Source organism: Lagenorhynchus albirostris, chromosome 18, assembly GCF_949774975.1.
Source record: "Lagenorhynchus albirostris chromosome 18, mLagAlb1.1, whole genome shotgun sequence".
Classification (NCBI taxonomy): Eukaryota; Metazoa; Chordata; class Mammalia; order Artiodactyla; family Delphinidae; genus Lagenorhynchus; species Lagenorhynchus albirostris.
The window spans coordinates 21528923-21543999 of NC_083112.1; the positions used below are offsets into that span (position 1 = coordinate 21528923).

At 41.3% G+C, this 15077-nt stretch overlaps 1 long non-coding RNA gene and 1 pseudogene across 1 annotated transcript in view; both read right to left on the reverse strand.

Moving 5' to 3' along the window:
- Positions 1–78: 78 nt before the first annotated feature.
- Positions 79–422, reverse strand: LOC132509012 (protein preY, mitochondrial-like; annotated as a pseudogene).
- A 546-nt stretch (positions 423–968) lies between these two features.
- The window catches only part of LOC132508818 (uncharacterized), a 28230-nt gene continuing 14121 nt past the window's right edge, over positions 969–15077 (reverse strand). The window contains exons 2-3 of the long non-coding RNA XR_009536783.1: positions 5762–5985; positions 969–1424 (exon numbers count right to left, since the gene is read on the reverse strand). This is a non-coding gene — a long non-coding RNA (uncharacterized LOC132508818). The remainder of the gene's footprint in view (positions 1425–5761; positions 5986–15077) is intronic.

Consider the following 15077-nt stretch of genomic DNA (forward strand, 5'->3'; position numbering starts at 1 on the left):
GGGAAGTCCCCACTCTGGCTTTTTAAAAGGTGGATGGAATTTAGAAAATTTAGTTGTGCTGTTGTTTTCAAGTATGACCTATGGCTCCTTCATTTCTTCTTGCTTCTTATTTTGATGTGTCATCCTAGCTGCCTGTGGTATCATATTATGAATTCCATCAACAGTTGGATAGGCTATTCCTAACTCTTCGTTAATCAATTCATTGGTCGATGCTTCATATCTCAGCGGCTTCTTGGAGAGCGGGCACACCAGGAACAGCAGCAGCGCTGGGTCGAAGGAGCGGAGCGGTTTCCTCGTCCTCTCGCTCTTGTCTGTGGCGACCGCGACACCAACGCGTGCAGATGCCTCTGGGCGCCCGCGGACGGCTCTGCGTGTGTCCCCCGCAGCGCTGAGGCGAGCTGGCCGCACACTCCACTCAGCATGTTCCGGCGGCCCGCGACCGGGCGTCTGCGCGCCCTTGACCACCCCCCTCTAGTTTTTATTAAATCTTTTAAGGCACAAATGCAAGCCAAGGAGGGAAGGCTCAAGAACTCACTAATGGCGGAAAAATTTTCAAGAACACGACATGTTTTGTAAATTTAGAACACCACTGTTCTATCATGTAGCCATTAGAGGATAAGCAGCAGTCATTAGAGGAGATGTTACAAGCGAGTTGAAGGAATTAGAATGATATTAACAGTAGCTGAGTCCACTCTCAGATTTTGTCCTTGGCCCTCCCATAGGGGCCCAGTGTCTCTCTAGGCCAGAGATTCTCTTTGTTCATACTTACTCAGAAACATTCTAGCAAGAGGAAGTATTACCTTCAGCGGCATTCATATAGGCAGAAAAACACGATCACAAAATCCTTCCTTTTAAAAAATTTTTTTCTTCCAATTTTATTCAGATATAATTGACATACAGTACTGTATAAGTTTAAGGTATACATCATAATGATTTGACTTACAACCTGAAATGATTATCACAATAAGTTTAGTGAACATCCATTATCTCATATACGTACAAAATCAAAGAAACAGAGTAAAATATTTTTCCTTGTGATGAGAACTCAGGATTTACCCTCTTGACAATGTTCATATATAACATACAGCAGTGTTAATTATATTTATCATGTTGTACATTATATCCCTAGTGTTTATTTATCTTATAACTGGAATTTGTAACTTTTGCAAAATCCTTCTCAATAAGCCAGACTTACTCTGTATTGGTTGTTAACATAAAGATTTTCATTCAAAAATTACAAATGGGGCTTCCCTGGTGGCGCAGTGGTTGAGAGTCCGCCTGCCGATGCAGGGGATGCGGGTTTGTGCCCCAGTCCGGGAAGATTCCACGTGCCGCGGAGCGGCTAGGCCCGTGAGCTATGGCCGCTGAGCCTGCGTGTCCGGAGCCTGTGCTCCGCAATGGGAAAGGCCACAACAGTGAGAGGCCTGCGTACCGCAAAAAAAAAAAAAAAAAATTAAAAATGAATGTGGCAATGTGGTCATTAATTAGATTTCCCCTATACTAGTGATGGTATAGATCAAAAATTTTGCTTTGATATCACACCACGGCTATATGATCCCATCTGTAAATTCTCCCTGCCTCTCCCTTTGACCTCTCAGTTCTCTCTTTCACAGAATACCTGCCTTCCCCGGCAGAGTCCTTTCTTCCCCAGTCATCCACAAACAAAAAGAAATACTCCCTGCAATAGTTTCCATGTTGTTAGCACGAGCAAATGGTTGGGCACGAGCTGTGAAGTCATGGCTTCAAGTTATAGTACTGCTGCCTACTACCTTAATTATTTCTTCATCTCGGCACCTAATTCCTAGCTTATAAAATGGGATTATTATACCTACCTTGTAGAGTTCTGACATGATTAAATGTGAAAATAAATCAAGAAGAATTGGGCTTCCCTGGTGGCGCAGTGGTTGAGAGTCTGCCTGCCGATGAAGGGGACGCGGGTTCGTGCCCCGGTCTGGAAAGATCCCACATGCCGCGTGAGCGGCTGGGCCCGTGAGCCATGGCCGCTGAGCCTGCGCGTCCGGAGCCTGTGCTCCGCAACGGGAGAGGCCACAGCAGTGAGAGGCCCACGTACCGCAAAAAAAAAAAAAAAAAAAAAAAAAACTTCACACTACAATGTGAAAACTATGTGGTAACTGCATTAATTATATTGGGTCAAATAACTGAAAGGAAACACAAAAAATTTATTATAGGCAGTGGTGTGCTGGTAAATGTTTAACAACTGGCTTCTTCTAACCCCCAGAAAAAGCCCTGGTTTGTAATGTTTGCCTGATTTTTTTTTTTTGAGGATTCAGTTTATTTATTTATTTAAAAAAAAATTTTTTTTTTTTTATGGCCACACCTCGTGGCTTAGTTCCCTGACCAGGGATCGAATCTGGGCCCCCTGCAGTAGAACCGCAGAGTCCTAACCACTGGACCTCCAGGGAAGTCCCTGTTTGCCTGATTTGCAGTGTGAAGTTGGATGAGATGCATATTAGCATGGCATCGTATAGTATTTTCACCCAATGGCTACATTAGATGGAAATAGAGCGCATAGACAATCGTAAAATACAGTAAAATAATTGGGAAGTGATGAGTTTTTGGTTTTATTATCTTGGTGTTCAGTATAATTTATTTAATCATTAGTGTTCTGGAGAAAAGGGAGTAGCATGAGAACCTGCTGTATAGCATAGGGAACTCCACTTTGCTGTACAGCAGAAACTAACACAACATTATAAAACAACTATACCCCATTTAAAAAAAAAAAGGGAGTAGCATCTGCAAACCCCAAAGGGACCTATGTGTTGGTGTCTGTGGAGCGGGGGCATGCCAGCAGGCAGGGCACAGTAAGTGAGTGACAAAGCAGTGATAATGCCACCAGTTGGAGAGGGAATGGGAGGTCAGCCCATGCAAGGCCTTGCAGGCCTTGTTCAGATCAAATATAAACTTGAAGAAGCAGGTTTTTTTTTTGGCTGCGCCACGCGGCTTACGGTATCTTAGTTCCCTGACCAGAGATCAGCCCAGGCCCTCAGTAGTGAAAGCGTGGAGTCCTACCCGCTGGACTGCCAGGGCATTCCCTGAAGAAGAGTTTTAAGCCTGAGTATAAAATAATCAGATTTGCTTTTTTTTTTTTTTTTTTTTTTGCGGTACGCGGGCCTCTCACTGATGCAGCCTCTCCCGTTGTGGAGCACAGGCTCCGGACGCGCAGGCTCAGTGGCCATGGCTCACAGGCCCAGCCACTCCACGGCGTGTGGGATCCTCCCGGACCGGGATACGAACCCGCATCCCCTGCATCGGCAGGCGGACTCTCAACCACCGCGCCACCAGGGAAGCCCCAAATTTACATTTTAAAAAAGATCTCTTTAGCTACTGTGGAAAAAAAAAGTGGATAGTTAGGGGCCAGAATGGAAACCAAGAGACTAGTTCAGACATTACTGCACTAATCCACGTTGGAAGGAGCAGTGGTTTGTATGAGGAAAGTGGAGATAAAAAGAAGTAGATGAACTGGAAACATATAGACAGATTTAGGAGGTCGAATTGACAAGGCTTTGTGATTCCTTGCTGTGTAGCAAAATAGGACCATTTACTGGGCAGAAGACCTGAATAGATATTTTTCCAAAGAAGACATACAGATGGAAAATGGGCACATGAAAAGATGCTCAACATCACTAATCATCAGAGAAATACAAATCAAAAGCACAGTAAGATATCACTTCACACCTGTCAGAATGGTTATCATCAAAAAGTCTACAAATAAAAAACGCTGGCAAGGATATAGAGGAAAGGGACTATATGCTGTGGGTGGGAATGTAAATTGGGGCAGCCACTATGGAAAACAGAACAGAGGTTCTTCAAAAAACTAAAAATAGGGACTTCCCTGTGGTCCAGTGGCTGGGACTCCGCATTTCCAATGCAGGGGAACTGGGTTCAACCCCTGGTTGGGGAACTGGATCCCACATGCATGCCGCAACTAGGAGTCAGCATGCCACAACTAAGAGATCCATGTGCCACAGCAAAGATACTGTGTGCTGTAACTAAGACCTGGTGCAGCCAAATAAATAAATTAATTAAATATTTTTAAAAATCAAAAAAAAAAACAAAAATAGGGACTTCCCTGGTGGTTCAGTGGTAAAGAATCTGCCTTATAATGCAGAGGACACGGGTTCAATCCCTGATTGGGGAACTAAGATCCCACATGCCATGGGGCAACTAAGCCCGTGCACCACAACTACTGAGCTCTCATGCCTCAACCAGAGAGCCTGCGTGACACAAACTACAGAGCCTATGCACTCTGGAGCCTGCGTGCCACAGCTAGAGAGAGAAAACCCGCTCACCACAACTAGAGAGAAGCCCGCATGCCTCGACGAAGATCCCACGTGCCACAACTAAGACCCCATGCAGCCAAATAAATAAATAAATAAATAATAAATCTTAAAAAAAAAAAAAACCTAAAAATAGAATTACCATATATGATCCAGCAATTCCCCTCTTGGGTATATATTTGAAGAAAACGAAAATACTAATTCAAAAAGATACATGCGCCCCAATGTTCATAGCAGCATTATTTACAGTAACCAAGATATGGAAGAAAACTAAGTGTCCATCAACAGATGAATGGGTAAAGATGTGAGAGATATATATATATATATATATATATATATATATATATAATGGAATACTACTCAGCCATATAAAAGAATGAAATTCCGCCATTTGCAACAATGTTCTAGATCTAGAAGGTATTATGTGTACTGAAATAATCCAGACAGAGAAAGACAAATACTGTATGTTATCACTTACAAGTGGAATCTAAAAAATAAAACAAACAAATGAATATAACAAAACAGAAAAAGACTCACAGATATAGAGAACAAACTAGTGGTTACTGGTGGGGAGAGGGGAGCGGGGAGGGAGGGGATTAAGGGGATACAAACTATTATGTATAAAATAAACATCAAGGATATATTGTATAGTACAGGGAAATATAGACATTATTTTGTAATAACTTTAAATGGGGTATAATCTATAAAAATATTGAATCACTGCATTATACATCTGAAACTAATGAAATTTTGTAAATCAACTATACTTCAATGAAAAAAAATAGGACCATGTACCAAGTGATAACTCAGTACAAGAAAATAGAACAAAAGACAAACACATAAACACACATAGCTTTGCTCCTTCTGGGAGATGAGACAAGACTCTGCATGTATTTTCCCTGATGGATAACACAATTCAGTTGAATTGCTTTTGTTAAGTGTCTTATGTCTGATGTAACATATGGTTACTGTGGCCTGCTAAAAGCCCTCAGTCTCAGTAAGTCAGTTTAATTGCCCATTAGGGATTACTCTAGGAATAAAGTGTTAAATAAAGCATGAGAAAATTTAATTTGTCATTGCTGTAATGAAGTCCAATTTGTTTTCATATATGATTTACCAAAACATTTATATCATACTTTATATATTAAATAAAATTATAGTTAGGAAACAGCACTGAAACCCTTGATCAAAGTGCCCAGATAAAAATCACAAATAACAGTAAGTCCTAAAATATCATATTAAACAGATGGGTCCTCATTAGTGTTCAGATTTCAAAGCCAGGGAGGCCATGTGTGCCGAGTATCAATGAGGAATTATGTCCATATTCCTGCTAAGAGCCAAAGCGAGGCCCTTCCTTATTGATGGATCTGACTTCCCACCCAAATACACAAACATCAGGGACAGGAATAGTTTTCACATGCAGGGTGAGGTGAAAATATTAGCTAAAGCAAGGATGTGCCTACCCATCAATGGGTAAAGTCGGAAGTTCAGTTTAAGGCTCCTTGCTATAAGTAGAGCTCTTGCAATAGCTTTGTCAATGCATTTTTTACTTCTCTCTCATGTAACAACTGAGATGATGATGGCTCTGCTCCATGTACTTGCTGGGAACCTAGGGTTCTTCCATCTTATTATTTCGTCATCTCTGGGGTGTTGTCCTCCTCTGCATGATGGACCACAAAGTCTGCATCTTCCAACCAGCAGGAGAAGGAAAAGGGGAAAAGAATTATACATCACTTTGGCCAGAGCTTCAAAGTATATTTTTTCATGGCAGCATTATTCACAAGAGCCAAGAGGTGGAAGCAACTCAAGTATCCAAGAACAGATGAATGGATAAACAAAATGTGGCCTATACATACAATGGGGTACTATTCAGCATTAGAAAAGGAATGAAATTCTGTCACCTGCCGCAACATGGATGAACCTCAATGACATTATTCTAAGTGAAACAAGCCAGTCACAGAAAGATGAGTATGTGTGATTCCACGACAAGAGGTACCTAGAGTAGTCAAACTCATAAAAACACGGCAGAAAAAAAGGTAGAATAGAGGTTGCCAGGGGCTAGAAGGGGGGAACGGGAGTTGTAGTTTAATGAGTACAGAGTTTCAGTCTTGCAAGATGCGAGAATTTTGGAGCTGGATGATGGTGATGGTTGCACAAAAATGTGAATGAACTTAATGCCACTGAATGGATAAGATGGTAAATGTTCTGTATATTGTACCACAATTTTTACAAACACCTAAAATTAAAACTAAAAAATTGTAGTCTGACTTGGGATCCAAATAAGGGCCATAGGTTGTGACTGGTTGAAATGTCTCTTAGTTCTCAGTCTCTCTCTGTCTTTCTCTCTCTGTCTCAGTCTCGTTGTTAAAGAAACTAGATTAGTTTCTTAGATATAGTTCTTTAACTATACACTTTTCTACATTCTGTATTTTACTCATTGCATCTGAGGGTATCATTTATGATGTTTCTCCTTCCCTTTTATTTCTTACAAACTGCTAGTTAGATCTTGAGGCATGATCAGACTCGCGCTTGATTTTGGTGGAGGTGAAGATGATTTCCTTCCTGTGTGCTCTTGTGCACTTCCAGCCAGAGAGAGGTCACATCTAGCTTTCTTTCTTCTTGCGATGTTGGCAACCATCGATGAGTATTGCTGAGACCCAACAATTCATTAGGGATTGCAAAATTGTTATATTCCAGGTGCTGGGCTGAGTCGCTGCTGTCCTGAGACAGAGGCTGCCCCAGAGGAGTCAGTGGGGACCAGGGCTGAGGGGTTGACCCACCCACCACTGGCTTAGGCTCCCCATGTGGATTCATTGACACAATGACTCAAGGTTACTGTGTATGGGTTTATTTGGATGGACTATCTCTTAGGTACTACATTAAACATTTTTACCTACATTAACAGAGACACTTTTAGGCTGGAGTACTCCAGGGGGTTCAGCTCTCAATCCACCTGTAGTACTCTGATGCCCAGTCTTGCATCCTCTTCATCCTTCAACCCCAAAGCCATAGCCTTTTCTGTTTTATTTTCCTGCAACATCCTTTGATCACCCACCAAGAAGAGCTTCCATGGCCTATTAAAATTGGAGCTCCCAAATTTGCTACTGGCTGATTGCCTAATTGTTTTTGTTTCTACACATAATAGATTTCTACAGCATTTGCCTCTCAAGCATCCAGAAAGAAAAGCACTCTCTTTGGTAAACTAAGAGAATCAAGTGCAGAGTAACTCCATTCAATTTGCACAAAAGTTCGGCTCTGCGTGGGGATAAACTAGGCTGGGTCACAAGTCTGCTCTGTAAGTAGCTGCCCCATGTGGACACATCTCTGCAATGCCTCAGGACCAGTAAACAAGCTATTTGTTTACTGTCCTCTGGGAGGACAGAACTGATCAAGACGGAATGACTCCTGAGAGGAGTCAGTAGTTAGTGATACTTCTGTTCCACTGCTATTTTATTTTTCTGGCTTCAAGGCTCAGATTCAACTCTAGCAGGAGAGAAGGCCCTTAGCAATTACTTATTATTTTATATCCTTTTGTTCCTGTGTACTCCTCATTAATAAGATAATGAGAATTTGCCTATTTCCTGAAGCCAAAGAGCATTATGTAGATCACACTTTAAAACTGATTTTGTTATATTGATTCTTTTGCAATTCCTTCCAGCTTGCAGAGACCTTGAGCCATGAATGCTTTCTTGTGAAAAGGGTGTTAATTGCTTTCCCTGGGGTCAAACACGCTCTTTGTAAATCAGGAATCCAATACTCACTAAGAACCCAGATGAAGAATTGACCATTAGTCTTACAAATATTATAATTGAGCATTTTTTTACTTAGCTCTAATGCAGATTTGTTTTCAATGGATTTTTTCTCTTCTATCATGTCTAAATAAAATAATTACTGTGAATCTTTAGACTTAGATTATTCATTTATTGTATGAGAATTCTTTCCAAGAATCTCTTCCCTCAATGACTAAAACATCTCTCTCTCTCTCTCTCCCACCCCCCCGCCCCCATCTGTCTGTCTTTTCTTGGGTCACTGATGATTTACAAAGTGAACTTAACAGTCCTGATTTTCCGTATTGGTTGTAGTGGTGGGGTTGGCAGGTGGTAGAGAGACAAATGCCAGGATAAAAATTCCTGTCCATATCCAGACAGATTTAACCAATATCCTCTTGTGTGACTAGGCAGACTAGAGCAAGTATGCTGCACCTGCTATGTTACTATTTGAATTTAGATGAACTTTCTATGTACTATTTAAATTCCACCAGGCAAGAAAAAGGAAAACTATAATACTTCTATTGAGAGAATGCCAGAGCAAGCTACTATTGGACGTGAGTTACTGCCTATCTTCCTGGGCAACTCCTGTTGCTGCCATTGGCTATGACTCTGGAGTGGTTTTAAAATATATCCCAACCTAATCAAACTTACAAGCTTTTGCACAGCAAAGGAAAACAAAAACAAAATGAAAAAAACTACAGAATGGGAGAAAATATTTGCAAACGATGTGACCGACAAGGGCTTAATTTCCAAAATATAAAAACAGCTCATACAACTCAACAACAAAAAAAACAAACAACCCAATCGAAAAATGGGCAGAAGACCTAAATAGACATTTCTCCGAAGAAGAAATACGGATGGCCAATAGGCACATGAAAAGATGCTCGACATCGTTAATTATTAGAGAAATGCAAATCAAAGCTACAATGAGCTATCACCTCACACCAGTCAGAATGGCCATCATTAAAAAGTCTACAAATAACAAATGCTGGAGAGGGTGTGGAGAAAGGGGAACCCTCCCACACTGTTGGTGGGAATGTAAGTTGGTGCAGCCACTGTGGAAAATAGTATGGAGGTTCCTCAGAAAAGTAAAAATAGAATTACCATATGATCCAGCAATCCCACTCCTGGGCATGTACCCAGACAAAACTATAATTCAAAAAGATACATGCACCCCAATGTTCATAGCAGCACTATTCACAATAGCCAAAACATGGAAACAGCCTAAATGTCCATTGATAGATGAATGGATAAAGAAGATGTGGTACATATATATATAATGGAATACTACTCAGCCATAAAAAAGAATGAAATAATGCCATTTGCAGCAATGTGAATGCAACTACAGATTATTATACTAAGTGAAGTAAGTCAGGAAGCGAAATACCATATGATATCACTTACATGTGGAATCTAAAATACAGCACAAACGAACCTATCTACCAAAGAGAAACAGACTCACAGACATAGAGAACAGACTTGTGGTTGCCAAGGGGGAGGGGGTGGGGAAGGGAAGGACTGGGAGTGTGGGATTAGCAGATATAAACTATTATATACAGGATGGATAAACAATAAGGTCCTACAGTACAGCACAGGGAACTATATTCAATGTCCTGTGATAAACCATAATGGAAAAGAATAGTAAAAGAAAGAATGTCTGTGTGTGTATAACTGAGTCACTTTGCTGTACAGCAGAGATTGGCACAGTACTGTAAATCAACTGTACTACAATAAAAAAATAAATTAAATTAAATTAAATTAAAAAGAAAAAAATGGCACAAATGAACCTATCTATGAAACAGAAACAGAATCACAGACATAGAGAACAGGCTGGTGGTTGCCAAGGGGGAGGGGGCTGGGGGAGGGATGGAGTGGGAGTTTGGGGTTGGCAGATGTCAGCTTTTATATAGAGAATAGGTAAAAAAAACAAGGTCCTACTGTAGAGCACAGAGAACTACATTCAACATCCTATGATAAACCATATGGAAAAGAATATTTTAAAAAGAATGTATATATATGTATAACTGAATCACTTTGCTATAAAGCAGAAATTAACACAACATTGAAAATCAACTAAATTTCAATAAAATAATATTAAAATTGAACAATAAAATAAAATATATCCCAATTCTTTGATAGTCCTTCCTTCAAAATGTGAAGCCTAGGACCCCTACCCCTTGATACAGTGACTCACTTCAAACAAAAAGAATGCTATGAAAGTGAAATTATATGATTTCCACGGCTAGGATAACAAGGCTAGCTTTCCACCTGTTCCTCTCTCTCTTTCTCTCAGCAACTAGATGAGTCAGTTTATTTAGTATGCATATGGTCCCCAAATGCTCATTTGTAAATGCAACAATTATAACACAATCCAATTTTAAAATCTCTACTCTAATGAATAAAACAAAATAGCCACTACCATAGGAAAATTCAGCTGTGTATGTTTTAAGATGAAAATACTAATGGGAAGTTTAAAATTTATGGTTTAGAGCCTCATTATTCAAAGTGTGGTCCCCAGACTAACAATATCATATCACTTCAGAGCTTTGTGAGAAATGCAGAATTTAAAGCCCTACCCTAGACCTACTGAATCAGAATCTGCATTTTAAACATCCCCAGGTGATTCATATGCACTTGAAACTTTGAGAATGGAGGTGGGATGGGGGCGGTTAATTCATATACTCATTATTTAATAAATATTCATTGCACCGGGGATAGAGCAGTGAACAAGGCAAGTCAGAAACTTTCAGTTCTCTTCCAGCTCTAAAGCTTTACATTTTTGAAATCTAATTCTTTGACAGGTAGAATTATTTTTCTCTAGCTTTTCTCCTACCATCACATGGTGACAGTACCATGAAACTCTGAATAGAAAAACAGGTGCCAGAGAAAGCGGGGTGGGGTGCGTGTGGAAATTCCTTCAAGATTATAACTCTACCCTAAAACTGGAGTAGAAGTATGAGCATATACGTTAAAACACCCACTGCTGCCGCTGACAGCTTGCTACAAATTGTCTCCTTAAGGATTCCAAGGTTCTCTGACTCGAATTTCAAAATTGCTCCACAAATCGCTGTGAAAGTTCACAGTATTTTGGAAACAGTGAGATTCTGACAGCATGTCAGGCATCCACTGTTGTGTCTTGCAAAGTTACATCTTTAATGCTAAGCCATGGTGCTAGAAAAAATGGCAGAGGTTCACCTATAACAACAAAGCCAAAACTTGCTATTTGCCACTAGCCACAGGTCTAGAAACATCTTTTATCTTTTAAATTTCATGAATAGGCCTTTAGGCAGTAAAAAAAAGAAAATGGGGAGGAGAATAAACGGACAGAAAAAAGAAAAAGAAAGATGAAAAAGAAGTACAGTACATCAGAACTGACCTCCATTCCCATTCACTGGTCCCAGGTGCCCCAGGCTGCCTGCCTATGGTCTAACGCCTTCATTTAGCAGTCATGAAGAAAAAGCTAAAGCTATTATATTATAACTTTTTTTTTTTTGCGGTACGCGGGCCTCTCACTGTTGTGGCTTCTCCCGTTGCGGAGCACAGGCTCCGGACGCGCAGGCTCAGCGGCCACGGCTCACGGGCCCAGCCGCTCCGCGGCATGTGGGATCTTCCCGGACCGGGGCACAAACCCGTGTACCCTGCATTGGCAGGCAGACTCTCAACCACTGCGCCACCAGGGAAGCCCCTGGGGGAAATTTTTGTCATAATAATTATACCACTGTTTAACAGTCCTTTAAAATTTTAATGAGCACCTGACATATATTAATATCAAGAACATATCAATAAATATTTGTTAAATAAATAACTGAAGCAGAGTTCCGAAAGACAACAGAAAAAATAATTTAGACCCGTATCTGTTAAGGACTCAGCAGCTGGTTACATGACCAGTCACCGCCTGTTACCACAGCAAGGCTATTTTAATGAAAAGGGATAACATTGATTTATACTCTTTGGTTTCAGTTTGACTCCAGGATTGCTCAATATTTAGGTCTTTGGGGAAGCAAGACTGTTAAAAGCAATGCTGGATGAGGCAAACATATAATGGTCAAATGACTATGTAACTGAAAAATCCTCCCAAACCAAACATTCACAAATGAGCTTGGTTTGTGGGTTTAGAATTATAATGAAGAGAAGGCAGTGTTTGAAGCCCTAAAGACTGTGTGTGTGTGTGTGTGTGTGTGTGTGTGTGTGTGTGTGTGTGTAAGCAATGGCTTCTGAAGCACACTTTACAAAACTACGCTTCAAAGGAGCTAGCTGAATGTTTTATGTTCACTGCATGCTTGTTAGTAACTGCCCTCATTTCTCCTGTTTACTTCTTTTCTTACTGATCTGAAGGATGCAGTTAAAATCCCAGTGACTTGTGGTTTCTGCCAGAGAGATATACAGTGCCTGACCCCATGTGATCTGCTGCATGAATAGAGATCAGGATTTCATCTTCTAGCAACTCAATTTTGGGTGGTTGCTAAGGAGACTATTGGCATCGCTGTGTCCTAGGTGCCATATTGCTTGGAAAGAATTACAGCAGCTTCGCCTGTTACTTTCCCGGAGAGAAAACCTGAAAACTCATTAAGGCAGCCAACATTTTAAAATTCTGCTGGTCTCTTTGATGTTTTGAGTGCCTCTGGCCTTGGAGTATAACTTGTGAACATGTTGGCGTCTAAATGAGAACACTCTCAGAAATGACAGTGCAGCCTTGCTATAGAAAATAGAAGCATGAGTGGTCTGGCTGTGGGTACCAAATTCTCCAACCCAGCCTATAGCACAGGCCTGGTTTGTTTTTTGTTTCTTTTTTTGTTTTTTCAGTTCTACTCACCCTCCTTAAAGGTCAGTTCCAACCTTATTTTTAACAAGCCGTAAGGTCCTGGGCAAGTACCCTCTCTGACCTTCAGTTCTCTTATCCTTAAAGGCAGAAAAATAGTGATCCCTCACAATGTTGTTCATGGGGATTAAAGAAGGTACTGAGAACATGAGGTCCAAAGCTACTTGTAAATTGCAAAGCATGTATAAATTACTATTCCTGGGGACAGTAAATTTTGCACAAATCCAGATTAGCTCTGAAGCTAGAATGACCCGTCAGGATTGTCCCAAATAGGGCTAATATGGCCAGGCCTTCTTTCTCCTCTGTTATGAACTGAATGTTTGCATCCTTCCCAAATTCATAGTCAAAGCCTTAACCCCCATGTGATGGTATTTGGAGGTGAGGCACTGGGAAGGTTATTAAATTGAACTGTGATTATGAGGGTGACACCCTGTGATGGGATTAGCATGTCCCAGAGCTCTTTCTCTCCCCACCGTGTGAGAACACAGTGAGAAGGTGGCCATCTGCAAGTCAGGAAGAGAGCTCTCACCAAGAACCTGACTGTGCCGGCACCCTGATCTTGGACTTCCAGCTTACAGAACAGCAAGAAAGTAAACGTGTGTTGTTTAAGCGACCCCATCTATGGCATTTGTTACAACAGCCCGAGCTGACTCAGACACCCTCTGTCAATCCGTTATTTGGATGTGGGCTGCCCCAGGAAAGGGCTTGACTTCTGTCTACACAGTTCAGGTAATCCCTGAAGGGGCTGATTAGCTGAAGGCTATCTGTGGGTACACATCACAGTGGACACACAATCACTGTTATTATTTCTCTCTCCTCCCTAACAAGAAACCCCATTCTGTGCAGCTAGTGTATGTCAGGCAGTAATAACAAGCTCATTACTGACTTCACCTTTCATTTATTCATCTCTACTGGCTCCACTCCTCACCTCTTTTGCACAAAATCTTTTTAAATAGCAGGTCTCAATTACCTTTTCATTTGTACTGCATCCAGGGATACAACACGCACCAATTAGCAATGGTAGCCTGTGATTTTCCCCAGGTGGGAACGGTGGGATATGGGCTCATTCTTCCTCTCAGGGCAATATATTAGGATCTTGGAAAAAATAACTAATCACATCCATTCCGGGTGGAGTATAACTCTTACTATCAAGTCTTGGGCCAAATCATTGTTACTCTTATGTAACAAAAACAAATGGATTTAAGCAGATGAACACCATGGCAAAACTTGCAATTTAGAAAGATTTCTCAAAGCAGAATGTGGACTGAGTGGGGAAGCCTAGGAGCAGGGAGGTGCTAGAAGGACTTGCAGTCAAACACTGGAAGTGTTAACTACAGATTTATTTCCTATTTTGTCTTCCCTCAAATTCCCACTGAAAGGATGTTACCTTTAAATATATTTTTATTTATTTAAAAAATAATTATTTTTGCGGTACATGGGCCTCTCACTGCTGTGGCCTCTCCCGTTGCGGAGCACAGGCTTCGGACGCGCAGGCTCAGCAGCCATGGCTCACCGGCCCAGCCGCTCCGCGGCACGTGGGATCTTCCCGGACAGGGGCACGAACCCGTGTCCCCTGCATCGGCAGGCGGACTCTCAACCACTGCGCCACCAGGGAAGCCCCTACATATATGTTTTAAGAATAGAATAACAGCAAATGAGGAAAGAGTTAAGCCCCATTTGGGAAGCTAGAAAATAGATGGAAGAATGAAGACTGACAGCAGCATGGAGAAAGGTACCATCTAAGTGCCTGGGGAAAGAGATGTCAGTTAGGGATGTGTTCAGCTGCATGTAATGGAATATGTAACAAGCAGAGCCTTCAATATCCAGGGTTTACTTTTCTCATATCAGAAGAGGTCCAGAGGAAAGTCGTTTCCAGCATTAGTTCAGCTATTCACCTATGCCGGGTTCTATCTTTCTGCTCAGCAATCCTTAGCTAGTTGGCTTTTGTTTGCCTCATGGTCACAAGTTGATCCCTGCAGCTCCAGGTATCATGTCTGACTCAAAGAAAGAATGGGTAAAGGAGAAGCCTCATGACAGTCACATCCATCCCTTTCTATTGGGAAAAAAAAACATTTTTAAAAGTCTCTCCAGCAGACTGCTGCCTACAACAAAAGTGGTTATATTTGGTCTCTGTGGCTACACAGGAGGCTGGGTAAGTAAGTACCTTGCCTGAGGCTGGGCACCTGTGTC